We start from the raw sequence: 24,757 nt of genomic DNA on the forward strand, positions 1-24,757 counted from the left end.
AGATATATTTTGCACTATGATTTAATCTCAACACATGTTTTTACTATATACTCATTGCACTAAAATTGAATTATCTTTTTAGAATAGGGTTTTTGTCCCTCCATTTTGAATCACTCACTTGGACCCTGAATTTTGCCCACAAAATATTTTGATGCTGCTGCTTCAGTTTTCTCTACTGAAAAAAACTGTAGCTATGACAAATGATGTAATTGGGATTATGAATTTAAATAATAAAAATTAATAATCTACTTATATCTCAAAAATCTTTCTCATAATTTTCTCACAGATTAATTTAAAGCAGCACCATATTGATAATAAATATTACTAGTATGAACATAACAAACATAAACTTGTTGTTACTAAAATGCCATCTAATAAAATTTGTTATTTACTAAATATTAAGAAAATAATCAAATATAATTTTAAAATTTGGATGAGCTAAATTTATCTAGAAAAATTGAATTTGAGACACAATTCAGAAAAGATCTTATTCTAATATTTTTGGGAAAATAGTTATGTTTATTTGAAAAATTAACAAGTCAATTCTATTTTCAATTACAAAAGTATGTTTGTTGTTCATATACAAATTTATTTCTAAGTTAATATGTTATAAAGGTTTCTTGATGAAAACTAATTTTTCAACAAAAATTAATAATACTGGGGAAGTTTTCCTATGTCTTATTTTACATTTTTGTCCTTCCATTGTTTTGTGAATATAAAATTATGTTTTCTAAACAAAATATTGTGTCCAAAAATATTGGCATCCAAACAGCCATATTTTAGAACTGTGCAGGCAAAACAACATAGTCAAAACATGCATCCCCTATCTGTTACAAGGCAGCTATAACATTATGTAAGCAACAGTAAACACTTAACAATGTTGCTTTTCTTATCACTTAACTTTCCTTTCATATTTTGCTAGAATCTTGAAGGTATGTGTGTGCAAAAACTGATTCTGACTTAATTTTTAAGTCTTCCCAAATGTCTTTTTTTAATTCATTTTGATTCATTTTGGTTATTCTTTACTTTAGAGTTTAGATGTTAAAAATAGAGTTTCCATTTTGTATTCTTAATGCTGTTCAAATGTTCAAAATTGAAAATACAATAATTTTTCTGAACATCTGAACTCTATGGTTTATGACTTCTGTGGTCCCTGACTTATAATACATTATACATGGATGTAGTAAAAAATATTTAGTGATTGCCTACCATGTGTTGGGCACAGTTCTTTGTTCTAATGATGCAACTGTAACAACATAGAAAATCCACATTGAACTGGAAAGAAAACAGATGAGGAAAAGTAACGTATAGAATAGTATTTGTGTGGTAATAAGTGCTGTGAAAAAAATCAAGCATGAAAGGGAGGAGTGATAGGGATCACCACATTGAAATCCTGAAGTTTTCAATTGTGCAGTCAGTTTGGCTTACAGAGAATATGGCACCTGCGGAAAGACTTAAATGAGGATATCCCATTCAGATATATCTCTGCGCAGTAAATCAAACAGGGGGGGAAAGTAAGTGTTAAAGCCCTGTGGTAGGAATACATCTGGCATCTTTGCAAAAATAGCAAGTGGACCAGTGGAGCAAAAAAGGGAAAGTCAGAGAGACTGAGATAAAAGGGGGAAAACACACACACACACACACACACACACACACACACACACACAAACTAGCAGGGCGTTGTTTGTATGGGCATTTACTCCATTTAATAAAAATAACCCATTACAAGTTTTGAGAAGACTGGCATCATCTCAAGTATATTTTACAGATTCACTCTAGCTGAAAGTTTGAAAAGAGGCAGTAGTTAGGCAAGAGAAGAAATGTGAAACTAGTTATAATCCTATATAATAAAAGCCTAATATGCAAATGGACCAAATGGTGGAATGACCTATGGAACGACCGGTTGCTATGATGAGCACTGACCACCAGGGGGCAGACATTCAACACAGGAGCTGCCCCCAGCCCGCAGGCCCCAGGCCAGCCAAGACAAGTGTCAGCAGGGCCCCCCAATCACCCCACCAGTCACCACACAGATCAGCCCTGATAGCCAGCCAGGCCTAGGGACCCTACCTATGCACGGATTTCGTGGATTGGGCCTCTAGTGGTATCATAATGATCTGGCAAAGAAGTGATGGTGGTTTGGACCAGAGTGATGCCTTGGAGGTGGTGAGAAATCAGATCCAGGACATTTTCTTAAGGTAGAGCCAATAAGATTTTTGAATAGATTAAGCATGATAAAAAAAAAAAAAATCAAAACAGAGGAGGTTAAAGATGACTTCAATAATTTGGCCTAAGCAATCAAAGTAATGTAGTTGCTACTAACTGGTAAGAAAATTGTTTGAAGGATGAATTTGCAAGAGAATAGAAGTTAAGTTTTAGACACTCAATTTAAGAGACCTATTAGATATTAAAGTGATGTTGAGGCAGTTTTTTTGTGTTTTTTTTTGTATGTAGATTGTGGGTTCAGGGGAGAGTTCTCACCAAATACATATTATGTAAAGCCATAAAACTGGATAAAAGTCCCAAGAAAATAAGTACCTAAAAAGAAAAGGTGGGAGGAATGATCCCTGGTCACTCCAATATTAAGAGATAAGGACAAAACAATTAAGAAAATGAACAAAGCATTGCATAACAGCTAGGAATAAAAGCTATAAACAAATTGTTCTCCAAAATGTCTGCACCACTTTAACGTCCTAAAATACTATTTACAATGTATGTTATTCAACACTATGATTAATATATGATCAAATATTTTAATTTTATCAATATAATGGAGGGAAATTATATTTTACATGGCTTTTATAAAAAACAATTTTGAGCACATTTTATAGAGATTTGGTTTTACGTCTAAGAAATGTCTGTTTAAAAGCCTTTTCCTATTAATCTATTGAGATTTTGATTTTTTTTCTTATTGATTCATGAAGAAAAGTCTTACAGAGGTAGGAATTATCAGATGTTGACATAAATATCAAATTTCTTCCCTGATATTTGTAATAACACAGTGGAAGTATAAGGCAGCAGCTGGCGAATGGTTTTGTCAAATCATCTATTATTCATTCGAATCTGAGTGTTTAAACCAGATTTTTCTCTGTATCTTTTCTGCAAACAAAGCACATGTTTAAGTATGTATTAAAAGTTTTGCCTGAAAATTGTCCTGAGTTTTCTGGATGAGTTTGTATATATTCAGATTAATTTTAATAATCAGTGATTAATTGTCTTTGAAATTATCTTTTTGGTTGAAAATAGGTGTTCACACAGAGAAAGCTCTGATAGTTAATTAACAGCCACAAACACTTGTGGGGCTATTTCTCTCTCTTTAAAAATAATATTTTTATTGATTCCAGAAAAGAAAGGAGAAAGAGAGAAATATCAATGATGAAAGAGAATCATCAATCAGTTGCCTCCTGCATGCCCCACACCAGGGATTGAGCCGGCAATCGGTGCCCCAACCACAGGGAATGGAACTGTGACCTCCTGGTTTCCTGGTTCACCGGTCAAAGCTCAACTACTAAACCATGCCAGATGGCTGGGCTGTTTCTCACTTTTGAGAGCAGCACAAACCCTACACCTTATATGCCTACGATATGGGAGACAATTCAATTACCATTTCTTGATAGTATTAATAGTAAACCATATAATTAAATACCCTTTCCAACTTCTCCTTTGTACCTTGACTCTGGAGGTTTTTTTCCATAAATAATTAATCATACTCTGTATCTTCAAATGATTGTCCCCTGGTCTGTGTATTGTCAGTATCTAAATTCTAATGTGTTTTTCTGGGGAGGGGCTTCCCCATGCACCACTAAGCAATTCTTGGAAACCAGCAGGGTATCTGAAAATTCAACTCAATTCTGACACTATCTGAAGACAGGATCAAATTCCACAGGTTGATGGCTCAGTCCCATAACACTACCCAGCCCATGCCTTCTGAAACTGATGCAAGCTCAGGTTGTCATCTGTGGTTTTGATGGACTACAAATCAGGGGTTTCCACAAAGCCACCATTAATCCTATCTAATAAAGGAGTAATATGCAAATTAACTGTCACTTCAACACACAAGATGGCTGCCCCCATGTGGTCAAAGATGGCTGCTCCATGTGGATGCAAGATGGCTGCCACAAGATGGCCAGCAGGGCAGGGCATTTGGGAGGGACCAAGCCTTCAAGGGAGGGCAGTTGGGGGTGATCAAGCCTGCAGGGGAGAGCAGTTGGGTGGACCAGGCCTGCAGGACAGGGCAGTTAGGGGTGACCAGGTCTGCAGGATAGGGCAGTTAGGGGCAATCAGGCTGGCAGGGGAGTAGTTAGGCATCAATCAGGCTTGCAGGGGAGTGGTTAGGGAGTGATTAGGCTGGCAGGCAGAAGCGGTTAGGGGCTATCAGGAAGGCAGACAGGCGAGCAGCTGGGAGCCAGGAGTCCTGGATTGTGAGAGGGATGTCCGTCTTCCCTTTTAGGCCCGATCCTACTGGGACCAGGCCTAAATGGGCAGTCGGACATCCCTCGAGGGGTCCCAGATTGGCGAGGGTGCAGGCTGGGCTGAGGGACATACCCCCCTTGTGGGATCTGGCCTAAACCGGCAGTCGGACATCCCTCTCACAATCTGGGATTGCTAGCTCCTAACCACTCACCTGCCTGCCTGCCTGACCACCCCGAAACCCTCTGTCTGCCTGATCACCCCTAACCTCTCTGCCTGCCTGCCTGCATGTTCGCCCCTAACTGCCTCTGCCTGCCTGATCACCCCTAACTGCCCTCTCCTGCCAGCCTGATTTCACCCCCAACTGCCCTCCTCTGCCGGCCAATTTGGTTCTGATTGGTTGGTTTCTATGCCAGTCAGCATCAAAACCTCTGCCTCTTAGGCAGCCATTGGCTCCTCACACTTCACCCAGGTTTGGTTCTGATAGGACGGTTTGTATCCCAGTCAGTGTCTCTGGGCCTATCAACGGGGCCTGATCAGTGGAGGACTGGAGAGAAATGGAGGTGTGGCTGCTGGCCCGGCCCTGAGAGAAAAAGAGAGGCAAGTGCTGATCAACAGCTGCCACCAGGCTACAGATCAGAACCTGCTTCTCTCTTCAGGCCTCTCTCTGGGCCTGATTTGCAGCCCCCTCAGCAGTCAGTGCTGTGTCACCACGGCAATCCAGCGCTGACTGCAGGACTGACTTCCAGTTGGTCAAGCCTCTGGTCATGAGGGACCAAGGGTTTTTATATATTAGGATAACTCACAAACAGCCAAATGGAAGAGATGCACTAGGCAAGGTATGAGGAAATGGAACAGAACTATTATGCCCTCTCTAGGTGCATCATTCTCCCTGAATCTCCATGTGTTCAGGGACTCAAAAGCTCTCTGAACTCTATTCTTCTGTTTGTTTGTTGTTTTTTTTTGTTGTTGTTGTTGTTTTGTCTTCATTACATAGGCTTCATTGATTAAGTCATTGGCCATTAGCGATTGAGTTCATCTCCAATTCTTCTTCCCTAGGTGAATGCTCCAACCCTATAATCACCAGGGTACAGAGCTTCTAGTCCCCATCCTTAGGTGAAGTCCTAAAGGCACCTTATTCACATAACAAATGACACCTTTATAGTTTTCATCACTTAGAAAATTAGAAGATTTGTGCCAGAAATGAGGACAAAGAGAAAATATATTTTTCTTTATTATAAATCACAATATACCACATCTGTGTTTGCATAGAATGTTATGCATTTCTTTTATTGTCTTGAATTGTCATAAGCAATTCCTTGATCAGGCATGTTTGAATTAATTGCATTTTCCAAATTTAGCAAAGCATCTGGGATAAGGCAGAACAGCATAAATGTTTACTAAATAAGAAAGAGAGATGGGAACTGAATTACAGAGATAAAAATAAATGGAATATATTCTTTTCAAAAATTATGCTTCAAATACTTATTTTCAATTATATCTAGAATATCAAATGCTATTTTTATCCTGAATTGTCTATGCAATATGAATCTCCATATTTAGGTTTGTGAAAATTAGTAAACAGAAACCACATTAAAAATGGAATCCGGAGGCTAGAAGTGAGAACTATCAAGTGCTCATCACTCAACACACACTACTGACCCCAACAGGATGATGCTACCTTTTAATCTCAGCAAGAAGAAACAAAGAGTCCTCTTTGCCCAGTAACAGCTCAGCCAATGGGAGACTGATATAACTCAGCCAATGAAGTCACTACAGACTTTCATTTTCTTCCAATAACTCCTTATTTACAACTAGAGGCCCGGTGCACGAAACTCGTGCACGGAGGGGGGTTGTCCCTCAGCCCAGCCTGTACCCTCTCCAATCTTGGACCCCTCAAAGGATGTCCGACTGCCCGTTTAGGCCCGATACCTGGGATCGGGCCTAAACGGGCCGTCGGACATCCCTCTCATAATCCAGGACTGCTGGCTCCCAACTGCTTGCCTGCCTGCCTTCATGATTGCCCCTAACTGCTTCTGCCTGCCAGCCTGATCACCCCCTAATCACTCCCATGCCAGCCTGTTTGCCCCCAACTTCCCTCCTCTGCTGGCCTGGTCACCCCTAACTGCCCTCTCCTGCAGGGTTGATCACCTCCAACTGCCCTTCCTTGCAGGCCTGATCCCTCTCAACTGCCCTCCCTTGCAGGCAGGGTGCCTCCCAACTGTCCTCCCTTGCAGGCCGGGTGCCTCCCAACTGCCCTCTCCTGCTGGCCATCTTGTGGTGGCCATCTTGTGTCCACATGGGGGCAGGATCTTTGACCACATGGGGGCAGCTATATTGTGTGTTGCAGTGATGATCAATCTGCATAGTTCTCTTTTATTAGATAGGATAGAGGCCTGGTACAGGGGTGGGGGCCAGCTGGTTTGCCCTGAAGGGTGTCCCTGATCAGGGTGGGGTTCCCTTGGGGCGTGGGGCGGCCTGAGCGAGGGGCCTGTGGTGGTTTGCAGGTGGGCCACGCCCCCTGGGATGCAAGCGGAGACCCTGGTATCTGGAATTTATTTTCCTTCTACAATTGAAACTTTGTAGCCTGGAGCAGAGCCAAGCCTGGGGCTCCCTCCGAGGCCGGAATCCATTTGTGTTGGGGTTATAATTGAAACTTTGTTGCCTTAAGCGGGTGGGCCCAGCCAGGGTGTGTGGAAAGCTTTGCTACCCCTGTTGCCAGCGGCAACCCTGGTCTGCTCTCTCAAGCTCCATTCTGCCGCCATTTGTTTGAATTTGTTTACCTTCTATAATTGAAACTTTGTAGCTTGAGTGGAGGCTTAGGCCTGCAACGGCTGGCAGAAAGCTTGGCTTCCTCTGTTACCTAGGGAACCTTGCTCTCTGTGGCTGTAGCCATCTTGGTTTGGGTTAATTTGCATACTCGCTCTGATTGGATGGTGGGCGTGGGTTGTGGGCGTGGCTTCTGGGTGTGTCGGAGGCATGGTCAATTTGCATATTTATCTATTATTAGATTAGATAGCCTTTGACCAGTCCAGAAAAGAGTGTTCCGCTCCTTTGTTTTCTATGGACTTGAGTGTGATTAGTCATTGGATCATGTTTTGAATTGCAATTCTTTGTTGTTCAGGAATATATGCATTTTGCTGCAGCAATATCTTTCTGTCTACCTGTTTAAGGTCAGGAGGTTCATATTCTGCTTCCTTACTTCATTCTTTTCCTATTAGCTCAGAGAATTCTCAGCCTCTCATGAGTTAATGGGATCAAGAACTCTGATAATGTAGGAACAGTTAAAGTTGATGGTGACAGCCAATCATTTTATGGTGGTTGTTTGTCTTCCACAATTTCAATACTCTTTCTATTTTATGAGAGTACAAAAATACCATTTGGAATGATGGATAATCACCAAATGAAGTAAGTTAAAGTAGAGAAAATAGGGCCAAATGCAGAATTTCCATATACCTTTAAAACCAAATGCCAAGCTAATTCCCACAGTTACCACGTATGCATATAAATGTTATAATTTCAGTCTATTTTGCAACTAGAAAATTACTCTTTCTCTTCCCAAAAGTTACTCTAAGCTGATGTCATATCATTAAAATTGGCATTTTGAAAATCAGGTTAACTACAGAGTTGAGCACATTTTAGTTAACTTATTCTGCACCTTCCAGGATTGTTATCCCCTTACCCTCGTGTTTAAAGTATCCCCTTGCCAAACCACGCTTTCTGATGACAAGAAAGGATCTGGAGGAAAAACACCTGCAGAGTATAATGAATGAAACAATCCTTAAATGCATGCAAACACCCAAGAGGCTTTGGTTCTCCTGTCTTCTCATAGGGGAAGCTATTAACTGGCAAAGAAGTAGATTTAGACTTTAAAATAGATACCACTAAGCACCTAGTGTTTAGACTCTGACTTGATATCAATTTATTGTGTTTTTTTTTCAAACTTCTCTGCTATTTACAATACCAAAACATACAGAAGTAAAAAAAAAAAAAAACACACATTGATTTAACTATAAAGGTGACTGCTTTCTTATAGCGTGAATTACACAAAAATCTACACAATGGTCAAAATTTTCTGTCTTGGCAAAAATAAAATGTGCCTTTTTCAAAACAAGTATTGTATAGTAAATGTTCATTGTAAAAAAAATAAATCATTGAATAGCTCCTCCTTAAGCAGCAGGGCTGTTTGAATGGGACCTCAGTTTTAATATTGCATCCTGTATTTCTTAAGTAGTTTTGAATTCATACAATGAAATCATAAAAATGGACCATTTTGTTGTGTGTTGATTTAATATGATTTCAAATCTACTATTTTTATGGCTTGAGTGAAGTTGTTTTAATCCACTTGTTTATGACAAAAAAAATAAATTGCTTTTAGAAGTAAAGTCCTTTTGATATAAGTATGAAGCAAGCTGTGTCAGGATGTCACCATCCCACATCTTTGGTTCATAAACACTGAGTGACTCAGTTGATGAATACTGCTAGGTGCTTATCAGTAAAAACACGAGGAGGAGCGGCTATGGAAAGGGGACATTTAGACTATAAATGACTCAGAGTTTAAGAGGACACTCTCAGGGTTGTGGTCTGGGAAAGGAACACTTTGCTGATTTAAATAGCTCTTTGAAGATGGCAAGACTCTTGTTCCTGCCGTGGCCACGGCAACTCTCTGGTTAGCAGTGCTGCAGACACTTGCAAAGGTCCCTGGAGTGGTAACCCTATAAACAGACTTGCCTGCTCACCTACCCTGGAATCTTCCTTCTTTAGAAAAGAGCTCTAGCAACAAAGGACTTTCATTATTGTGCTGGCAGCTGGAAGTCAGCTTACATTTGGTTAAGCCATCTCTCCCGAGAAACCAAATTCACATGAAAAGGTACACCTCTGTTTAAATTTGGACATTATTCCTTCTATCTTCCCTTGCCTCAAACAACAGTATGATCAATCTGTCATTTGTTTGGAGTATGTTATATTATTCTGTATGCCACTGGCTTGTAAAATTATTATAATTCCCACAGTGAACCTGTGTTAAATAAATGGCTGGCAAAGACAAAATCAGTCTCTGAGTATAGCTTTGCCAACTCCAAACAAAACAAAACATGTTTGATTAATTTTCAATAAATTTTCTTTCTTCCTTTTGAAAAATCTAATAATTCAAAAAGGGTTTTGCTGTGTTTTTACCTTACATTTGTACTTGTGTTAAACATAGAGGAAAAAGAACAGACTTTGAACGAGACATTTTCAAATTCTGGCATTGCCCACTTACTCTTGGTCACCTTAGTTTTCATCTTTGATTCTCATTTATCTCATCTGTGAAATGGGATACAACCTAACATACTGGGTATTTCTTAGGATAAAATATGATAATGAATATAAACCCCTTGCAAAATGTTTATGAACATCTTAGAAATGGTAATACCTGTTATTGTTATTATTTTACAATTAAAATTTTAAGCATTGTACAAAGGATTTGAGGTATTTAGATAATCCCATCAATTATTTTATATCCTGACACATTGATTCTTCAAAGTCATTACAGAACAGTAGTTAAAAGTGAATGTTGATATCATGCCTATATTGAAATTCCAGTTCTTGTTAGTTCAATCTTTTAGTCTACATTTCTCAACTTCATGTATTTATACAGGTATGATTAGCTCATATATTTTTTTTTTACCATGGTGATAAGTATATTTTTAAATCATAAAATGGGAACAATGACTGTTGTTCCCCCAGTGTTTTTTATACACTGCACTGTTCTTTGAGGTAGGTCGAAACCAGAGGCTAAGCTTCACCTTCCCTTTGGTAAGAGGTCTAGATGCAGAAATGTGAAATTTCCACCAATGTGACCAAAAGAGGGCTTAATTATCCCAAAGGGAATTTTTTATTCAAGTGACGTCTGAATGTTTGCTTGCCTAGATGCCTGGGCACAAGTGATATATGATCTTATTTTTGATGTGGAGACTGAATCATCATCTGACAATATATAGATAACACAAGTTCCAAACACGTGAAAAACGCTGCTGTCTTGATTCACTGACAACTTCTGTCCAACATCTCATTCTTGGATCCCTCTTCTGGTTCAAAGATTTTCCCTCTTTTCTCTTTCTTCCTGGGAAGTCTCAGCTTATAAGCTAAAATTCATTTACTTTTCTCCACAAAAGTCCTGCTCTTGTTTCTCTTCTCTCATCTGTCTCATAGTCATTCCAGAAGAACTTAACCCCTTAGTGTGTAATGGCAGCTCATTTGCAGCCTTACACGGATGGTAGACATTACAATATCTACTATTGGCATTACTAGATATTAAAATAATCATGTTCCTAGATGTCAGAGTATCCAAATACTTCCACAATTGTTGACATGTAGCCACTATCCCAAATACTGCCTGCCGCTTCTGCTGGCATGGAATTTCACCAGAAACCCCCAAAATTCTCATGATCCAGAAACTAACGATCAATACTTGGTATGGTAAAGGCTCTCCAGGGTTATATGCCACTGCAACAACCAATATCTGCAACTGTTCATTTTATTTGCTTTGTATGTTGTTGTATTTGGTCTAATTAAATATGGCATTCTTATAAATGACTATGTAACTTAATTCACAATAAAGATAAGGTATAAATAAAACTCTTAGATACTATTTTAAGTATTCTACTATTTTATGTAATTGGTTTTATCTCAGCAGACACTGGAAGAAGCTTTAGCTTTAACATTAATGAACAAAATCATTAATGTTAAAAGTAATTCTCTATATAATAGAACTAAAAAGCCCCTATGTGTGTCACTAAAGGAAGAAATCATTGGAAGAGTTTGATGTTATTCCCTAGGAAACATTGTGTTTCAGATAGATGCATTGTTTTTTTAAAAGGGACAGATGCACTAAAAAAAAGGAACAACAACAACAAATCAGCAAACATTTACAAAAAGGAAAGAAAATTTGGAGTATTTTTAAGTGATTTGATTAACAGTTTCCACTAAACTGATATTACTTGATAAACAGCATTGTGTGTGTTGGCGGGGGGGGGGGGGAGGAAGGCACAGAGAGATACTTACATACATGTCAAATTTTAAATTGTATATGAATTCATGTTATCTACTGTTTTTAAAACTTTTTATAAATATCACCCTAGAAGTTACATGCAAATAGAATTTCCCCACTTGTTCAAGGAGTGCTATATTCAGAAAAATAATTGCCTTAATTCTTCTCCTGAAAAAGTTGATAATTTAACCTATAGAAAGGCAAATCATGCCCTAGAACAGTGGTTGGCAAAGGCAAACTCATTAGTCAACAGAGCCAAGTATCAACAGTACAACGACTGAAATTTCTTTTGAGAGCCAAAATTTTTAAACTTAAACTTCTTCTAATGCCACTTCTTCAAAATAGACTCGCCCAGGCCGTGGTCTTTTGTGGAAGAGCCACACTCAAGGGGCCAAAGAGCCGCATGTGGCTCATGAGCCACAGTTTGCCGACCACGGCCCTAGAGAGACACTGGAAATGCAGTCTGAGACCACTTAAGTTATAAATATGTAACTGTATTGTTGGGTAGTGCTCTAACCTGAATTGTGCCCACACCCCAATTTCATAGGTTAAAATTCTAACTCTTACTACCTAAGGATATAACAAAAGCCAATCTAGGTCATTTAGCCCCAACCATAGATAGCTACAAAGGCTTTACCTGTTGGGCTTCACAAGAGAAATCTCTTCAGACAATAGACATAGTCCTTAGCCAATTTGTTCTCTGAAGGGGGTTGCAGGAAAGAATCAGGCTCCACCCTGAGCAGCCATGCTCATAGGCATATCTGCATTCCTAACTCAGGTGCCTTTTTGGAGACTTCTTTGTCAGGGACCCTCAGTAGAGGGACCCACTGGCACCTCCATAAAGACCTTCTTATGGAGGAGAATGAGAAACTTGAAGACACTTTTTTTTTTGTATTCTGTCCCAGTACTTTTAGACTCCTAGACTTTCCCAAGAGGAAATCACTGGGGGAAACACACACACAAACACACACACACACACACACACACACACACACACACACACACACACACAAAGTATTGCTTGTGACCAATGCTCTGTGGATACTAAATATGTTAGATGAGTGGAGGTGGTGTGAAAGTCCATTCCCACAATCTGATTTGTGAGATCTGTGTCATACAAATTCATTCCTAATTAATCAGCTAATACATAGACACCCAATGATTCTAGAAGAAATGTTCTGCAAGAAGTCTGAAACCTGGGACGATGTTGGCGACAAAGTCAATCCATTCTAAATAACAGATCAGGGAAAGTCCACTGCAGTAGTACTTTGGTACAGCAACTTGGTTTCTGTCTCTGGAACAACACACCTAATTCTCCACTTCAGTTCAGACTTTACAAGGGGAATAGAGAAAAAATGCTCTTTTTTTTGGTTCCTCAGATGGATCGTTGTTTCAGACTAGTATATGAAACCTTACACTGCTTATACTAGTGTATTACATTTATTTTATTTAAATTTGATGGCAAAACATAAAGATACAGAACATGCTACATTCTTTAATATATACAGTAAAAATAAAAAATTAGCAACAATATTGGGGGAAAATCTTATTGGAGGAATATGAAATAAAATGCATTATGATTGTCCAGCTAGTGTGCCTCCATGGTTGAGTATACACCTATAAATAAAGAGGTCATTGTTCAATTCCCAGTCAGGGCACATGACCTGGTTGTGGGCTTGATCCCCAGTAGGGGCCATGCAGGAGGCAGCCAATCAATGATTCTCTGTCATCATTGCTGTTTATCTCTCTCTCCCTCTCTCTCTCTCTCTCTTTCTTTCTGAAATCAATAAAATATAATTTTTAAAATGCATTATGATTATAGTTATTTTAGTAAATCACTATTATACTAATTATATGATTGGATATATTCATTCTTAGTAATAACATAAACTTTTGTCTTTAACTTTGGCCCAGAAATTTCATACAGTGGATTATAATTTCATAAGCCCGCACTGATCTATAAAGCTCAAGAGAATAATGAATACTAATATATGAATATTGGTAAATTTGCCCTGGGTTGTCTCAGGGAACTCCAAAATTGAATAGAGAGACATTTAACAAAATTTCAGTATGCTAAAAGCATGGTGAAACTTTAAGAGCACAAATATTTGTATATTGTATTCCAAATGTCACTTAATGCAAATTGCAATGGCAATATCAACAGAGAATACAAGGTAATGTCTTCAAAACAGCAAAATACCTGCAAATCGGGGTCAACCCTATTGAGTCTTTAACAAGTATCATAACGTCCTTGAAAAGTTACTACAAAAAGAATACCACTGAAACATTCATTTAGAATCAACCTAAAATCAAAGAAGCTGCCATCAAACTATTGAATACAAGAAAATATATCTAAGTGTTTTATACAAACATAAGTGTTTTTATTTGTCATCCCCATGAGGTATAGATACAAAAACAATTATATTTATAAGGAGGAGAAAATAAATTTAAAGAGTGATTAAAAATAAAAAAGGACATTAAAAATGAGAAACACTGAGAGGTGTATTTTGTTCTACAAAAAGTATCTACATGATTTGCTTTTTTCCTTATATCAATTTTTATATGCTTGAGTTAGAACAGTAATGTAAGCTTTTAAGTAAATTTAGAAAATAAAGGAGGCAATAATTATGATTCACTAACAAAATCAACCCCTATGCTTGTATATTTTTAGTTTCTGAATTCAGCTCTTTTTGTGAGTGTAAACTTTTCATACCATTGTACTTACAAATAATACTGTATCTAGGTTTTTCCTGTAATATTATGTTAAAACTTTTCACACTATAACTGTATTAAAAATACAAAATTTTAAATTACATTTAATGTTTATTATCATGCTATAATTTTCTTCATCGTGGTCATATAGCTAAGTAATCTTTTATGCAAACCTTTGACTCTAGGCCTATGATTAGTTTTGGTAGAGTGTCAGAAGCCATTTAATATTTATTAGAATGTATGTAATACTATAATGAATATTTTATTTTTATTATAGTTTACATTTTATTGTTTTAAAATATCTTAAGGCATTTCAGGGTTAATGTGATGAAGAATCAATCTTCTTAACTCTAGTAGGAAATTGAAGCAAATAAAGAGTAATATTCCCCTAACCGGTTTGGCTCAGTGGATAGAGCATCGGCCTGCAGACTGAAAGGGCCCAGGTTCGATTCCAGTCAAAGGCATGTACCTTGGTTGCGGGCACATCCCCAGTGGGAGGTGTGCAGGAGGCAGCTGATCGATGTTTCTCTCCCATCGATGTTTCTGGCTCTCTGTCCCTCTCCCTTCCTCTCTGTAAAAAATAAAAAATATAATTAAAAAAAGAGTAATATGTAAATAAGACCTTAATTTCCACTTTAAAAGTAAAAAAAAAAAAACAACAACCAAAAGTGGTAAGAGCCATAAGACTGTACTATCTGGGGAAAGATAAATTTGATAATTTATTTTAGGTCTTGAGATCTTAAAGCTGGCTTTTCATTCTGCTCCCTTCAAATCTCAATGTATTCATCCAGCTATAGGGGAAAGCATGGAACAAAGGTGTCTGTCTTAGCCTGCCCAAAAGACAACAATCCTAATCAGATAAGTTTAATACATGGAAATGAGAGGAAAACAAAGATGATGCATACAGAATTGTTATTGTAAGTCACAAAACCCTCATTCACTAGTGAGAGATCACCTAACAAAACTTCTTAAGTGATGACAACTAAGACAAAATTCCTCTCTCATGGTTAAATAACTAAATGATCTTAAAAGATGCGCCAGAAGAGTTCCTTAGTTTTTGTCTTTATTGGACAAATCTGACTCACAAGAGAAGTGGTAAAGAACTTTTTGCCCAGCTGATTTATTTTAACAAAATAAAAATATATCCATCTCAAGTATTTTTTCAGTGTATCTTCAGCAATATTTTTCTAATGTATCTTAAGCATAACTAGTACTTTATTTTAAACTGTGTTTTAAAGGTTAGTTGTGAATCTGCATCATCTTTGCTTATGTTGTAGTAATTATTTGCATTTAGTGAATTAGCATCCCTATTTTTGTTCTACAATTTGAACTCAGTGCTGCCCTTCAACCCCCAGTGTAAGAACTCTTGAAAATAAACTGTTCTTGATATTTGCTTCTCATAAGTTTGCCTCAGAAATATTAGCTAATATTTGCTTCCACTGAGATTTCACTTATTTACTTCTGTTGGAAGATAAACTGATACATTAATTTTTTAAAAAATATGTATTTGAGTAAAATTCAATTCTAATCAGGAAGCACAAAATGAGGAGTGGTTTGGAGCCCCCCACCTTGAACAGGATCTCAGGGAGAGCCTTTTATAGAGAAAACATGGAAGTAAAGCCAGGGAATTACTAATGGGCTAGAGCTTAAAGCCTACTTGGCTGTTTGTGATTGGCTGTACTTATGTTTTGATTTGGTGACCTTGAGGAATTTCAGGTTTAGATTTTGGTTTGCTTACATAAGATGCCACAGCATTAGAGACACCTCAGTCTAATCACCTCCTTATTTAATTAATTTAACATTTATTTCAGATGAAATGCCTCCTTCAGAGACTTAACAGTGAAAGGCTTTAAACAGATTTTCAGAGAAAAAATATTACTTTTAATTATTTCCCGGAATGACAAATCTTCAAATGGGAGTGCTTTTGACCCTAAGGATATATGAAGAATTTACAAGGAATATTTTAGCACCAATAATTTATAAGACAATAATTTATTCTTCCCTAGAATTGATTTGTTTGAAAATGTAACTATGAGGAAGATGTCACTGAGATTCTATATTCTAATTTGTTTCTTGTTTGTTTATTTCACAATCACCCTTCTCTCACTTTACAAAAATGAGGCATATCCTTCACTCATCCCAAAATGTTTAAAGGGGCAGTTTTTTTCAGTGGTGAGACATTTGTGAGTGCTAAAAATGATACAATTCAAAAGATCTGTGTCCAAAAAAGTTTACTTTAACAAGGCAGCACTCCATCTGATTAAAAAAAATCCCACAGAAAACCTCTCTCCAGTCCTGTTGGCGTGGCTCAGTGGTTGAGCGCTAACCTATGAACCAGGAGGTCACTGTTCATTTCTCCATCAGGGCATATGCCTGGGTTGCTGCCTGGATCCCCAGTGGGGATGTGCAGGAGTTGGCTGATCAGTGATCCTCTCTCATCATTGATGTTTTTCTACCTCTCCCTAGCCCTTCCTTTCTGAAATTAATTAAAACATATTTAAAAAAATAAAATATTTATACAGTAGTTCTCTTTAAAATGACATTTTAAAATAGATATAAATTATATCTATTGCTTCTATTTGTACTTTAGTTGAAAAAATCTAGAGGCCAATTTTAAAAATGGGGAGAAGTACACAATTATATTTAAAAACTAATTTTAGAGAAATAGGAGTTTTAGAAAAGGTTAGTAAACTACTGTCTCTGAGTAAACAATTTCCAATTGAATAAATTCATTTTGATAAGAACAACCAGTATTTGGATGATCTTTATTTTTAATTTTCCAGAGCAACTATATCAGCAAAAGTATAGAACAAATACATCTTAGATCCTGATCCTCCATGTTAAAGATAAAATGACAAGAATGTTTTACTGGCATTTCTTAATGCATTCAGAAATAAAACTATGACAACAGTGTATCTATACCAATATACAAAGGACCACAATAAATTACTACGTTGTACAGTTAAAAGAGATTACTCATAGTTCAATGTCTCAAGATTGCAGTTCTTTTATCTAGAATTAAAACAAGACTATATACATCATTATAGGTCAATTTAAGAAAAGAAAAACATGTGTGGATAGTTTATGAAAAGGTGATTAGATAACTATCTATATATAATCTACTAGGTTTTAATGACATCTGCATTTTGTAACAAAGCTGCTATTGCTATGACGTGTTTAGACCAGTTGGAACAGGTATTTCCCTTGTTTATCCTCACCAAAAGAAGAAGTCCTAGGTTTAAAGAAAAGGTCTGACAAATTGAAAGTGCCAAGGAGATAATAGGTCATTCAAATATTATCATGATATGATTACTAATATAAAATTAAGTACTTTGCAATGATTATTATTTAACAAATTTTTACTATTTAAAAAAAAAGAAGGAAGAGGAAGAAGAGACAGAAAGGGAAGGAGGAAGGGAATAAGGAAATAAAGAGCAAGGGAGGAATGTATTTCTTACTATGAACTGAACTGTGTGTCCTCTAAGTTTATGTATTGAAGCCCTAATTCAATGTGATGTGATGGTATTTGGAGACAGAGCCTTTGGGAGATAAGGATGTTTAGATGAGATCATAATCATAGGTCCCTCATGATGGAGTTAGTGTCCTGATAAAATGAGTCACCAGAATCTATCTATCATCTATCTATCTATCTATCTATCTATCTATCTATCTATCTATCTATCATCTATCTATCATCTATCTATCTATCTATCTATCTATCTATCTATCTATCTATCTATCATCTATCTATCATCTATCTATCTATCATCTATCTATCTATCTATCTATCATCTATCTATCTATCTATCTATCTATCTATCTATCTATCTATCATCATCTATCTATCATCTATCTATCAGCTATCTATCTATCATCACTCTCCCTCTCCTCTTCCATGTGAAGACATAGCCAGAAGGCAGACTTTTGCAAGCCAAAAACAGAGCTGGCTTGCCTGAACTTAATACAGATTTGCTACCTCCAAATGATGAGAAAAGAAATTTCTGTTGTTTAGATGCCCAGCCTATCATATTTCATTATGGCAGTTCAAAATAAGACACTCCTTAAATAGTGGTTTAAATAACTAAAAAAATAATTGAATTTTGAGGCATTAGCTTTTAGAGGCAAGAGAGTTTCCTTCCATTTTATTTCTTAAATAATGAACATAATATTAACAGGCAATAAAAATAGCCCTCAAAGCATTCCCCAAAATCTCATTTTAAAAAGCTTATTATAGAAAAATAATAATGAGCTTTAGTGAAAATGGAGTAATTAAAGTTAATAAGCATAAAGAAAATGCATAATAACTGCAGATAGAATTGAGATGAGGATTTGATATGGAGAAAGCAAAAATACATTCTTTACAGTGCTTTGTGTTGTAAATCTATTCATCACATGTAAAAATGTTTAGTTATTCTCACCACTTCTAATCATAATTAAACCAAAAATCTTCGTATGTTCAAGAAGAAAAAATAAATTAAGAAAAATAAAATGTTCAGTATTCACAAATAATTAAATTTAAAAATAGAAAATGTAAAACAAATCTATAATTTTAACAGAATTGTTAAATGACATATAGAATTACACAATAATAAAATCCATATTCTCATCAAATGAATATGGAACACTTATAAAAATTAAGCACATAACTACTAAAGTGTTTATTATTTTTTATCTTTACATTTGAACATATCCTATGATCCAGAAATAATTCTACTGAGATTATATATATATATACATATATGTATATATATGTATATATATACATATATATACATATATGTATACACACACACACACACACACACATATATATATATATATATATATATATATATATATATATAGAGAGAGAGAGAGAGAGAGAGAGAATATAATATATATATATACAGATATATTTATGTGCACTAGAACCTGGAAATATATACATATATTTATAATGTGTGTATGTTTATAACAATGTTATTAATAATAAAATATAGTAAATCCAGGCTAGAAACTGAAATATCTAGCAGTGATAGAGTGAACAAAGAAAATGTGGTGTATTTATAAAATTAAATAGAATACAGCCATTAAATCAATGATGTGCAGCTCCATATAACACCCTGCATGAATCTGGAATATATGCTGTTCTGCAGAAGAAGCCAGATGTGTCCAGAAAATCTTTATTAAGATCACTAATTATATTATGCCCCTAGATTTGATTATCAGTGTTCCAAGTGAAGAAATAGGAGAACATGAACTCATGTCTGGAAAGAAAAATAGAGAAAAGAAAAATATTTAGAGGCTGTTGAATATAGTGACTTTATTTGCCTCTTATTTGCCTTTGTTTTGAAGTCTATTTTGTCTGATATAAATATAACTACCCCGACTTTTGTCTTCCTTTCCATTTGCATAGAATAGCTTTTATTTTTTTCCATCCCTTCACTCTCAATCTGTGTGTATCTTTTGTTCTGAGGTGGGTCTCTTACAGAAAGTTGAGTCACCAAATTTAGGGTTTGATTGGATCTATAAATGAATGAAAGGTATGAAACATCAAAAAACTATCAGATTCAGACTAAGTAGATAATCAGTAGTAGAAATTGCAAATATAAGAAATAAAAGAGGATGCTGAAACAAAATGAATGGACATAGCTCATTCTCCCTTATTCAAGTAAGCTAACTGTTTTAACAACCAACCTCCAAATCTCTGTATCTCAACATCATGCAAATAGTTACTGCTGGTTTATTAACAGTCTAGTGTTCAATGACCAGCCTTCCTGCTTTGCACAGAATGGAAAGGTTTGCAGAATGCAGTTTTAGATTTTTGGTCCTAAAACTACGGAAACCCCAGGCAAACTGGGAAAACCATGGTCACCCTAATTTCACCGGAATATTATGAAACCAGGATTTCTTTCTGCAACTCCACCATTTTTAAAACTATTTGTGAGTCTTCTGGAAACTCTATGGTTGACCATTTGGTGAACATAGATAACTTAGAACAGTAGTTTAAAAGGTGTTTTTTAAGGTAGTCCTGTAAGGGGCATACACGTTCCTACATTCTATTGGTCAAAATTCAGCCATGCTACCATGAGTGGTAGCAAGGATGCTGAGATATATAGTCTGGGAATGATAACTAAAATAATATAATAAATTGTATACTAATGAGCCAAACTTTTAGGACTAAAATTTTTTTTCTTTTCTTTAAAAATGAGGAGGTCATTAGGAACTTTAAGGAAAGCAGTTCAAATAAACTGGAAAATGTAGAAGCCAGAATACAGTTTTGAAAAATCATTAGGAGATTGAGGTAGAGGTCTATTTTTCCAAAAACTTTGCTATGAAAAAAAAAGAGATAGAGAGTCATATGCCATAAAATTTAAAGAGGCACAGTGCCAAATGGAATGCTGCTTTTAATTTATAGATTTTAACTTCAAAATGGAAGAAACTTTGTTTATGTGCTACTACAAGGCAGCCAATATAAACAAGGCAAATAAAGAAACATGAAATAATGGATAGATCAAGTACCCAGAGGATACTGAAAGTGATAGGATTTTGAACAAAGATCAACACATTCATCTTAAAAAAGAAAACAGAAACATCTATCTAGACAATGGGAACAAGCAAGAATATTTGTAGACTCAACTTGGCAGGAGAGCACCACATATCACTTCAACTGTCAACACAAAAGTATAAGTTACTCAGAATACTCCATTGTTTTTTCTATGAAAAGTACATGATGTCAAATAAAATTTGAAAAAACTGTACAGAACTCAGATATGAGAGATGTTACCACAAAACTATTATCAAAATTGTTTTTTATCTTGATTTCTTAGTAATTACTTGACTCAGAATAAGCTCTTGACTTAAAGAATAGTATATAGTAAAATATAATCATTATTTATAAAGTAATCTTACAAGTAATTTTACTTTACAGAACAGAAATATTTTTAAAAATGTGTTTCTTTTTAACCGAGGAAGAAGACTTTTAGCAATGAATATCAGAATATGTTCTTGACACTGGAAAATTTCCATATCATTACTCAAAACCAATGAAGAATTAATTATATTCCATCAGTACTGATAAAGCAGGTAGGTAGCAGAAGAAGAATAAATGCAAACACAACAGCTTGAAAACATTGGTTTTTGTAGATGCATTCTAAAGGCATTTGGATCTTTATTATAGCTGTCACATTTTATCTAAATGTAAATTTTTGAAATGAGTTTGATATCAGATGCTGATATGCTGATGTTTCTGAATTACAGTTACTGATAAATAAGTATTTACATATGTAATATAGGAAAGAGAAATACTCAATATGATCTAAATTGAATCCATATTGTCATAATGGAGAAAAAATAAGAGATGTATGTTAAAATATTTTACATTTTTGAGAATGACTAATAAATCAGTATTTGAAATGTATCTTCTTCTCTAATTCAATTTCTATAAATTTGTTTTAGAATACTTGTTAGTTGCAAATTGCTCAAGCCAGGGTATTAAATACATGACTGTAATGATCTCTTCAAAATGATTTCAAAGTCCAGAGAAATACAATTGAAAGCAGCACAATGAAGATGTCAGATTGGCTAAGCCTTTTTGTTGTTGTTAATTTTGCTGTGAGGCTATTGACCAAAAGGAATACATAGGAAGTCAAGTGTTACTCTTAAATTTAATTTTAATAATAGAAGCCAGATACCAATTTTCTCAATTTATATACAAGGATGGGGAAAATTAGGTTTATAGTTGTGAATAGCCTAAACACAGTTTAATCTTATATTACTGTTTATTAATTATTTTATTACTTATTTGTATTATAACTATAAACCTACTTTTTCCTGCACCTGTATATTGAGTACATTATCAAATAAATAACATTTTGTTAATCATGATGCTATTAATAAATATACTGTATGTATAATGCTAGACAGGTTTTTATGTTTGTTTATTTATTTGTTTATTTTTTTGAGAGAGAGTAAGGAAGAGGGATGGAAATAGAAACATCAATGATAGAGAAACATCATTGATTAGATGCTTCCTGCATACCCCACACTGGGGATCAAACCTGCAACCCAGGCATATGCCCTGACTGGAAATCACTCCTGTGACCTGTTGGTTCCTGGGTTAACACTCAACCACTGAGCCACATTGACCAGGCAATACTAGAGAAGTTTGAAAGAAAACTTTTAGAATTACTGTATTGACACATACTTTGAAATACACATATATATGTATATATATATATTTCTAACACTGGGAGTTTATATTCAACTATAGAATAATCTACACTAATAAAAGAGAAACATGCAAATTGACCATCCCCCAGCCAATCAGAGCGAGTATGCAAATTAACCCAACAAAGATGGCGGTTAATTTGCATACACAGGTGCAGAGCAAGGACTGAAGACAGCGTAGAAGGAAGAGGGAGGGAAAGAGGGGCAGCAGTGGGCTTCGCTCCCTTCTCTGCTTTGCTCTGGCCACAGGAAGCCCTATTCTTACAGGAATAGGCCCAAGGAAGCCCTATTCTTGCAGGAATCTTCCTGCAACAGGCCTCTGGTTAAGATATATTTACGAATGCGCTTACATCTAAAAAACATAGGCAGGCAAATCACTAATTCAATAACAGATTTCAGTTTCCAATTCAGTAAAGTCAGGAATTCAAGGAAACTTCTAAAATGTTGGTAGTCCAATCAATGCATGTACAAAAGATCTGATATGAGAGTAATGAACTTGCAGAAATTGGATTGAAAAGGTGCAATTGCTTTATAATGCTGTTGTGGCATCTTAGTAAAAGAATCCAGAATTCTGAAAAGGAACCTAACTAAATTGTGCCCACCCCAAATTAAATTAGATAATAAAATATGCTCAGTAATTTTATTTCCCATGGTCACCAGCAAATGAATAAAAATAGACATCACTTAACACTCACTCATAATAATATTCATAATGTATAAGGAGTGCTTAAAATTTCAAAGAAGTATTTTCATAGACAACTTACTACTTGACATAGTAATAAATAAACACCAATTTATGTATCACTACTATGTTAGTTAATATATATATATATATATATATATATATATATATATATATTGCATATATGAGAGAGATAAATTTATTTCAAGGAATTGGCTCACATGACTGTAGAACCTGTGAAGTACAAATTCTGCAGAGAAGTTGAAGGCTGGAGCCTTGGGGAAAAGTTAATATTCCACCTGTTTGAAGACAGTGTGGACATAGAATTTCTTCTTTCTTTTTATTTCTTCTTTCTTAGGGAACTTCAATCTCTTCTTTTTTTTTTTTTTTTTTTTTTTTTAAGTTGTTGACTGATTAGATGAGACTTACTCACATTATAAAGGATAATCTGTTTTACCCAAAGCGTAGTAATTTAAATGCTAGTCTCACCTAAAATAATACCTTCACAGAAACATCCTGAATGGTATTTCCCCAAATATCTAGCCATGCTGATGCATAAAATTAACCATCACAGTTACTAATTCAAACTATGGTTATTTATGTTTAGTAAAGATGGTGTTACCTTATTTTATTATTATTTTTTATGGTTACCCAACTGGGAGACAGATTAAGTAAGATATTAACTGCTTAAGGTATTTTAAAGATATTTTAGATTAAAAAGCATCAGAGAAATAATACTGAATTTATGAATTATTTATGAATTATTATTATTAGGTTATTATTTACTTTTATTTAACTTACTGTCTACTACAATCAGCTAAACATAGGCAATAATCATCACCATCATAAATACTTGATCAACAGTGAAATATATAGAAATAGGTATATAATAAATAACATTTACTTAAGTTCAGTAGCTATTTACATTATTTAATATTTTTGTTCGAAGAGCGTCTGTAGCTATAATTTTTAAATAAAATTACGTGGGTTAATTATGCATTCATCTCCTTTAATATCTACCTCATTTAGGTTTTAAATGACTGACTCATAAACAAAATAAAGGATATATACTTTTGATGTTATTTTAAAATGTTATTAAATAATAGCATATATGTCTTTACTATATTCAAAAGGTTTTGTAATCATATTGATTTCTTCCTACTTTTTTATGAATATTAACCTTAAATGACAATAATAATTTGAATAAAGACAATTTAGATTTTTTTTCATTTTTACACTATAATTGTTTCTATTAAATATATATGTAAATAATGTATACAAAACTATGCTAATTTATACAAAATTATATGTTCACTAACAATTTAATAAAAAGTTTATTGATGGACTCAGAGTGAAATTATTTTATTATAACTATAAACATTGATTGGCAATGGAATGGTCCTATTCAAACCAGCATATGCACAATGTTGCACTAACTAATGGGAAGGTCAGTATAATAGTAGGTAGGCACCAATATGTTGACCTGTTGCATGAGTGGTTCAACCTGTTGTGAAGGATTTTTGCTAAAAGCAGGTTCATAATTGAACTTCCAACACCAGATGACTGATGTGAAGTTAGATTTTAATGTTATGAATAAATGCCTATAACCAGATTTTTAAAATATAATCACATATTTTAAGAGAGCGTGTATCACCACATATTAAAGGAAATGAAATGCTTGTTACCTATATACCCTTAATATCCAGCACAATGCA

Source organism: Eptesicus fuscus, chromosome 4 (genome assembly GCF_027574615.1).
Source record: "Eptesicus fuscus isolate TK198812 chromosome 4, DD_ASM_mEF_20220401, whole genome shotgun sequence".
In the NCBI taxonomy this organism is placed as follows: domain Eukaryota; kingdom Metazoa; phylum Chordata; class Mammalia; order Chiroptera; family Vespertilionidae; genus Eptesicus; species Eptesicus fuscus.